Source organism: Falco punctatus (assembly GCF_963210335.1).
Source record: "Falco punctatus genome assembly, chromosome: 7".
Classification (NCBI taxonomy): domain Eukaryota; kingdom Metazoa; phylum Chordata; class Aves; order Falconiformes; family Falconidae; genus Falco; species Falco punctatus.
Window position 1 is genome coordinate 1807631 of NC_137587.1, and position 8898 is coordinate 1816528.

At 55.1% G+C, this 8898-nt stretch overlaps 1 long non-coding RNA gene across 1 annotated transcript in view; it reads left to right on the forward strand.

Moving 5' to 3' along the window:
- Window positions 1-8: 8 nt before the first annotated feature.
- Window positions 9-8898, forward strand: part of LOC308067312 — a 65422-nt gene continuing 56532 nt past the window's right edge. Inside the window, exon 1 of the long non-coding RNA XR_013929519.1 lies at window positions 9-8867. This is a non-coding gene — a long non-coding RNA (uncharacterized lncRNA). The remainder of the gene's footprint in view (window positions 8868-8898) is intronic.

Genomic DNA, 8898 nt, shown 5'->3' on the forward strand with positions numbered 1-8898 from the left:
TCGCCAGGGCGCTCACACCACCCAGCTGCTGCTGACCGACCGTGGCGCTGGGGCGCAGCGCGCCTTGTTCGGCCTCTGGTACGGGGTGCGCTCGCTTCCTACATCTAAAACCGAGCCAGAGCTATGTCTTGCTGTTGAAGAGGATAAATAGAAATGAAACCTCCTCCTGACACGCCGCACGCGGTTAGCCTGACAGCACTGCGCTGGGGGTGCATGACGCACAGCTACCCAGGAAAAGTACAGGAAGAGCTTAGGGATGAGAAGCTCTCTGGCCTGCAATGAAACAAGAGGCTCTGATTTAGCAAGCAGTAAATGCTTCCCAGCTACACAGCATACCCGAGGCTGTGCCGTGTCTCCTTGCCCAGTGCCGCAGCTGCTGACACAGCGCGGATCAGCAGCAGACGCTAAGGATGGGACCAGTCAGCGAGCTGTGTGCCTTTTCCACAGCATGGTGCAAGGGATACTGCAGGCAGGCGCCGAGTCTCACCAGTCAGACGTGTTCTCCATGAGCACTTTGAGATCCTTCTCCTTCAAGCTGGGCTGCACACGGAGCTTTTAGTCAGGAACGTGCTGTTAATCGCCTACCAGGGGGATTTTCTTCATCAAGCTGCCTTGAAGGCATCTAGTCAAGTAGGTTGACTGCTGCTTGACTAGGGATGGCAGGGAAGGCTGGCAAAGGCACTGGGGCGACTCGGTGTGCCGGAGACACCCCACCCCTGAGCACAGCAGTGGCCTCAGTCACGTACAAGCTATTAGCTGCCTCCTGGCACCGGAGGCAGCGTCCCTTCTTGGATGGTGCAGGCGCTGCCTGCCACTGTCCAGCCCAGGGGGGCTTCCAGAGGAGCAGCTGGTTGACTCTTGCCTGTTAACTGAATGGTGGCATTGATGCTGGCGTCCCTCGTGGCACCTGCAGTTGGAAGTTCCACAAGCCTGTGTGTGCACCAGTCCTGCCCCTGCCAAGGACACGCTCCCAGTGTCTGCACGGGCAGCGCTGACTGGGGACGTGGCTCAGCAGGTCTGGCGGCTCAGTGGGCCAAGGCAGTGTCTCTGCCAGCAAGTCCTGCACAATTTAGGTAGGATTTAAAAGTTCACCTCCCAGGGGACCCTCGGAAGGGAAAAGAGACGTAGCGATACCTCCAGCGGTGGAAAGGAGGGCGAGCGGAAGAGCCGGGAGGTGCAGTAGGAGGTCAGCCCAGCCCACGCCACTCCGCGCTCGGCACACGGATGGGGCCGTCGGCTGTTTATCCGTAAACAGTGGCATCGTTCAGCACAAACATGCAATCAGCCCCAGCTCGGGAAGCTTCACGTACTTCTGGGTAACAGCGTGATAGAAAATAAGGCCTTGGCTTGTTGCCCTGAGTACATTGCTGAAGGGGGCTGGGTGAGGAGCAGGGAAGAGCTGGAACAGAAAAGTTAAGCTTTGATTTTCAAGGCTGGTTACCCCGATAATGTGATATGGGCAGTCCTAGCAAGGGACACCCTGGAGCTGGGCACGTGGGGAGGTTGCAGAGCCCGAGAACAGCTCTGAAGAGCAGCTCAGCACACTGGTCACAGCTTGCTTTCTGGAAAAAAGCTCCTGTAACATCTCAGGCTGCACACAGGTACTACCTGAAGCAGCTTTCTGTTTGCATAGGCACCCACAAGGCACTTACTACTCTTGCATCCAAGAATCCTCATAGATGCCTCTCTGCTCTTGAAGTCAGGCAGAAACGTTGTCCCCATCTCACAGGTGGGGGCGTGAGGCACAGCAAGGTCAAGCGATCATGCAAGAGCCAAAGGCCCAACCCTTAGTGGCACAGCTGCGTAAACCTGAGCACACCACGGGCCAGAGCTGTCTGGGTGAGCCCCAGGGCGTCCCTTCCCCTGCAGAAGAGCAGCCTCGTCCATTTGAGCTCTGCACACGGGAGACTTCTAATACCAGGGAGACTAAAGCCCAGGGCAGTGGTTAGGGTGTATTAATTCACATAGTCCTGTGGGCGCCTCCGCATTAAAGGACGACCTGCATCACAGGGAACCGGTGGCAGCGGAACAGCACCCAGTTCCCTGCTGCGGGTGGAGAAGGGGTGTTCCAGTTTACAGCTGGTGAGAAACTGTCTAGTTACAGTCATGCACACAGACAGAAGCGCTGGACACCCAGCTGTATGAATGAGGTAAAACCTAGGCATGAGTGTGATAACCCCCGTGTCAGAGACGGCTTAGAATCCTGTCCTGTGGGCTGAGTTAGTGTTTTCCCTGCAGCGATTTCTTTTAGCTAGCAAGCTTTAAGTGATGATTTGCATTCATTAGATTCACCAAACGTGTTGATAATTGACTGTCTTAACACTCAGGCACAGGGAATATGGTGGTGTTAAGGTTTCATCTGAGGCGTCAGCCACACAGCAAACAGCAAGGGACGTAACACCGACTCGTTGGGCATGTGGGAGGCTGAGGAGACAGGATCACTGTATGGATGTGAAGACAGGCCGAGATCTGAGCGCCGATACAGTGATCCTATTGCCGAGCCCTCCAGGTCCCCATCCCACCCTTTGCCTGGGGGACCATCCTGGGGGACAGACTGACGGCGGTACCTCCAAACCCAGGCTCTTCACGGCAACAGGGAGAACAACGCTGGTCACTTATTTAACAGGAAAATTCCCATTAAACCTCCATTTCCCCTTCTCCTCGGGAACATCCATGAGCGACGGGTTCACATTTGCCCCAGTATTTCCAAGAGGGGCCGTAAGCACCACGTCCCCCCGCAGGAAGCGGAGCAGCGCTGTGGTCCCTGCCAGGGGAGGAGGGGAGGGCAGCAGGGCGGCTTCTGGAGAAAGCAGCCATGCTCTCCCACTCCACACAGGTGGGGTTTTTTTCCCCATCCTTACTCCACCAGAGAAGTCCTTAGAGGAAGAGACATGCATGCAATTCGCCCCCTTACATTTACCTTGGGGAATCTTTCCAGACATTGTCCCCAACAGCATCTTATTTCTGAGACATTAAAAAACCACCCTATTCAAATGCAAATCAAGTCCTTCCTGACAATAACTGTTGAGTAATTTTGACGTCAATACAAGCGCTCTAGCCGGACGTTCCAAGAATAGACCTGGTGTTTGGGAACGGAGCAAAAAGGAAGCGACCACAGATAATACACAGGAGCAACTCTTTAAAGGAGAGACTGTGAGGGGAAGATAGCACAGCCAGGGATATCAGGTACCAAAGCAGCGGAGGTTTAGAGCGAGGGGCAGGCATGGAAAGCTGGGCTGGAGAGGGCTGAGGCTCTCCTTAGACCTAGGGCGAGCAAGCTGGGCCTTCCATCTTGGGTCAGTCCATTTGCCCAGAGCCAGCCCCAAGCTCTTTCCCTTGGGCCGCATTTTGGCCCACGTTTATGTACCTGGCGCTTGCTCAGGTGCCGCTGCCCTGTGCTAGGCTACACGCTGCAGCCCCCGGATGTTTCTTCAGTGCAGCGTGTGCCATCACGCTCCTCAAGCTGGCTGCGGAGAGGACACCGAACTTGCACGCCTTTAGAGGGAAAGCCTTTCAAGCAGAACTTGATACCAAAAAGTACATTCCGGGGCGGCACCAGCTAGCCCACCCCGAGGAAGAGATGCATCCAGTGCATATTGCTGATGGGTTGATAGAGCAAACTGCTGACCCCCCAAGGCTCTCGAGGCAAACAGCGTGCTCTAGAGCTGAAGTAGACCCCTTAGGAAACATGATCCAGCAGAGATGCCATTGATGTGCCTGCGCGATCAGAGGGATACATGCAGGGCTTCCCGAGTGACGTGGCATTTGAGCACTATTTGGAATACAATGGCCTTTCTGCCTGTTTTGGAAATTTCTGACATTCTAAGCACAATCGTATTTGTAATGGTTACATCTGGCCTTTCTGATCTGCTTGCTCATCAGCCAGCAGAGAGCCCTCAGGTACAAATCTCCTCTGGCTCTGCCCTGTGCTGCTACTTATCTCCTGCTAATTAATCACCCAGGGCTCTGGGAGAGCTCTGTAGTGTTAACCCATTCACCTCTGAAAAACTTTCTCATTCACAACGAGTCGCAGTGTTATCTGCCAGAGCACCACCACGTTACGGTAGGCAGCAATTAATTTGCCCCCCTTCTTTTCACAAAGCTGATTCATCCAAATTTACGAAGCATGTCATGACAGAGATGGGGACGAGATGTGGTGCTCAAACCTTGAGCTCTCCTGGAGCCATGGGCAAGCGTTCTTCATGAAACTGCTTTCTCAGCTTTTCGTACAAACTCAAGCATAACCTCGACGGGCTGGAGCACACCTTAGTCATGTAGGTAGGACCAGGTTTATCTCCTGAGGGCCCTCCTGCCCATTTCTAGGAGACTACGGGTCCTCTCTTATTACTAGAAAGTGGCATGGTAAAATGCTAACTTGTTAAACAAAAGGCTGTCATCAGTCACTTTGTGCCCCGTTAAGAAGAACAACTCATTAGCAGATGCTGCCTGCTGTTCTATGTGGCCTGCTTCTCTTCCACATCTCCAAGGAAATCACATACCTACATCCTGGGGGAGCTGTGTACGATCCCAAACACATTCCTCTCTCCCCATGTATTTTTCTATGTGGATTCCCTCGAGGGGCGAGTGAGGGCCTGGTGCTGGGGCAGGCGGAGAGAGCGGTGGCCGCAGTCCCCAGCAGCTGTGTCCTCACTGTGGCGTCTCCTACAGCCTGTGGCACGGGGTGACCACACAGCTGCACAACCGTCCCAGCCGGGCTTGGCCCCAGCTTCCTAGGCAGTGTTCCAGAACACCAGTACGCTGGTGTTCCCAGCTTGGCTGGGCACGGGGAAGGGAAAAAGACCCTCTGGGTTTCCTATTTAAATCCTTCCTTTCATCTTCAGACAGGTCTGGAAACACCTCGGTACATTTAAAGGGATGGGGGAAACTCGCTCTTCGGCAAATATGGCTTTACCAGGAGGGAAAAAAAGAGAGAGGGCAGTAAACGAAGAGCAGAATTACTGACACACAGACCCCAAAAGAAATGCTGACCTCGTCCTTCCTCACTAATGTGATCTATGTAGCTGCACACGGAGGAGGCTGCTGCCGGAACCGGTACACACGTAACCCACTGCGGGTCCTCCCGCCGGCTGCAGGACCCTGGCAGCCAGACCCCTGCCGTGCCCTTGGGCAGGGGATGCCACGGGCTGGTCCAGGCTGGGGGGACTGGCCCTGGGTGCCCTCGGACCCCCCGCACCCACCGGGGTCTCTCCAGGCAAGGTCCTCCCCTGCGCTGGCATCTGGGCTTCAGCTGTATAAAAGAGGGAAACCAGCTCTTCAAATCCTTGGTTGGTTTCATATGGACCCTGCAGGCACAAAAACCAGCCCCAGGCTCTCCCAGCCCTTACAAAGCATCTTGAAATGTTAATTTTATGTTTAGGGTAGAGACACACCCCAGACACCCTTCAAACCCTCCATTTCTTTCTCTGGGGTGCCTCCAGCAACCCCTTTCATGCCCCCCATCCCGGGTGAGGCCAGGAGGACCAGCACCCCCACCACAGTGACCCTCCTTCACCCACCACTAGAAGAGATGTGGGTGGTGTGCAGCCATGCCACCCCACCCCACCCCACCCCACCCCACCCCACCCCACCCCACCCCACCCCATCCCATCCCATCCCATCCCATCCCATCCATCCCATCCCATCCCATCCCATCCCATCCCATCCATCCCATCCCATCCCATCCATCCCTGCGAGACCCCCAGGCCCTGGGGGAGATGTGGGGGTGAACACGGGGGCCTGCCTGCGGCAGGCAGCGGGCAGCGGGCTGGGTGCGCGGCGCAGGAAGCACCTGCTCCTGCAGTGACGGCTCTTATCTGACCCCAGTCACATCAGGTGGCTTCCTTGTTTGCCTTGGCGGCTGGCCCCCGCAGCCCCCCCCAGCTGCTCCTTTTTTAATTTTTTTTTTTCCTCCTGAGTGCATCCATTGATCTGAAGAGAAACCTGCCCAGGGACCTTCCCAGTGCCCAGCTTCAGCCCCCGTTTCCCTGCCCTGGGATGACAGTGGGCAGCGGGGGTGAGGGGTGTGAGATGCACCTCCTCCATCCCATGGTAAAGCTGCACACGTGCTTGGCCACCATCATGCGACGTGGGTCCCTGGCCCCCCTGAAAGAGCAGTTGCACGAGGACCCCCGTGCAGCAGTGGGCGGCTGGGCGATGGGAGCGTGGCACAGCCTTCCCCAGACCAGACTGCTGGGCCGTGGCCACCCTGAGCCGCAGTGCCAGGACTTTAACAAGATAAACCAACGCTTGCGGTGCCGCCGTGCCCGTGCCGGGGGCCTGCCCCGGGCAGCACCGGGGGAGAGCCCACCCAGCTGTGCCCAGGTGCCCTGCCGTGTCCTGCCAGCATCCCGGGAGCCAGCAGCTTTCAGGAGCAATTCCCTGCATCTCCTTCCAGCTCTGCCTCAGGGGCAAACCTGAGGCTGGGAGGTGTTCTGCTCATCTGCATTTCAGCCGCAGAAGCTGGCCTGGCTCCAAGACTCCGTTTCAGTTTGACAGCCACCTCTTAAATAATCTTCAAAACAAATGTAACCAGTGGGTTAGATACTGGCGCATTGAAATGTAGCGCTACTGCCATACCAAGATAACAACAGACACAGAGCACGCACGTATTTGAAAACCGTACCGTGGTCAACAGTCCCCTGTAAGTTACAGATGTATGGTGGAAATTGTTTGGCTTTGGATTTTATGAGACATGCAAGGAACAGTCTTGCAACATATTTTCCTTCTCCCTTTTTTTCTCTCTCACACACACCCACCCCCTGGTCTTATACTCTTTTGATAAGGAGAAATCATTTCTCCAGGGGCAAAATTTGCAATGAGAAAACCCACAGAAGAAACTTTTCATACTTAACATACTATGCCAAGAGGAACAAGAAGATAATAATGGGGCTGAATATTCATAATGCTAATCAAATGTTAATAAACTGCAGGATAGCATGCAGCTCAGTTTAGCTCCCCGTCTCCATCCCTCTTCTTTCCCGCCTGCTTGCTTCTCTCCTCCTCTCTTCTTTTTCACTTCTTCCCTTCTGCTCCTGCCTGGGGAGCAGAGCTCGGGGAAGCCATCTTGACCAAGATGACAAACGTTCAGAATGAAAGTGTTATTTATTTAAAACAGCCTTGCGAATAGTAAACACTGTCAAACAGATGTGCAACATCTGTGTAGTTCAGGCAGTGGGTGAATATTTCTGCTCCGACCTCAGGGAAGCCTGAGATCTAGAAACGGGCAATAGCTGATAATCGGAGAAGCTCCGAGCAGATGTGTGCAACTATGCCGTGTTTAAGACATAAATAATTAAAAGTGAAGACTACCTCATGCAACTGTCACCTTAAAATGGAATAATAGTTATGCTTGAGCATCAGACATCCTCACAGTTATGTGGACAGTATTTTCATTTCACTGCATTAATTATGTAAGCAAACAAAAAAACAAACCGTGGGGCAACACGCTGATGATCAGTAAGAGCAAAGGCTCGGATATAATATCTGTAACGCGAGATGCACCAACATCGTGTGTCTCCAGTTTCAGATAATCACCTGGTGTCAAATCCTTTGTGCTGGGGGTGTGCCGCCAAGCGAGGGATAAGAGCCTAAACCAGCGTGCAAGGCTGAAATACAATCTGGCAGGTGACCCTCTCCCTCTCCCTCTCTCCAGCAAGACCCTGCCCCAGCCGCGCTGCCATGCCTGCTGCGGCAGCAGGCTCCCTCTGTGCCCCCCCGGCTGAGCAGCAGCACCCTGAGCCCCCGCGTTGTGCCCGGGCACCTCTGGGACGCCTCCTTCGGCAGCAGCCTGGTGGTCGGGGGGGCTCTGTGCCCCAGCATCCTGGGCCGGGGGAGCTCACACGGGGGCTGACAGCCCGAGTCCCCTTTGCTCTGCTGAGGTGGCGTTTAGGCGGACAGCGGCATTGGTCTTGTTCTCTTGGGGCAAAGAAGAGACCGCTCAAGGGCCAGCATGGGCACAGTCTTACAGGTCTTGGAGGTGCCCATACGGTGCTGCAGCATCTTGGTCCCCAGTGCAGGAGGCTCAGGGTCTGTCACCAGCACGGTCATGGGACACTTGGTCTTTGCCGGCTGAGCCCTGGGTGGCCGGTGGCAGGGTCAGAGCTGCCCTGACCTGGGCTTTCATCACACGGCACATTGTGGAAATCACTCAGCAGCTGCCCCGTGGGAGGTGAATATTAACCTCGCTGCGTACGGCTGGAGAGGCGGCAGGGTCACTGCATCGGCCAGTCCCACCGGCCGCTCGGGGCAGGCCAGAGCGAAGGTCAAGTTCGGAGGTGGTGGGCTGCGCTGGGGGCCTCGGAGGAGCCCCCGTGCTGCTGGCCCAGAGAAGAGAGCGTGCAGTGCCATGGCTCGCCGGGCGTTTGTGCAACTGCGGGCACCAAGGGGCCACGTCCAGACCCTTGCTCCTGTCCTGGCAACCCTGAGAGGCAGCTGGTGGGAAAGGTGGATGCAAACCCAGCCCTAGGGCACACCTGGATCCCATCCCGCTGGCTTCATCTGCAGCTGCGCTCCAAGCAGCTGTGCTCCCTCTGAGCCCCACACCCCGAGCATCCCTCTCTGGGGAGGGAGAGGAACACCCACGTGCTGTCTCTGCAGCCATTTTTCCTTCTCTGCCATCATGCACGTCACCCTTCCTCAGTTTGCATCTTGAAAAAGGGCAGCGGGGGCTTTTGTGGTTTAACCCCAGCTGGAGACTTGGTGCCACGCAGCCACCCGCTCGCTCCCATCCATCATCCCAAGGGATGGGGAGGGGAATCGGGGAAAAGGTAAAACTCAAGAGCTGAGATAAGAACAGTATAATAATTGAAATAACAATAGTAATAGTAGTAATAATAATAGTAATAGTAGTAATAATAATAATAGCAATAGTAGTAATAATAGAAATAGCAATAGTAATAG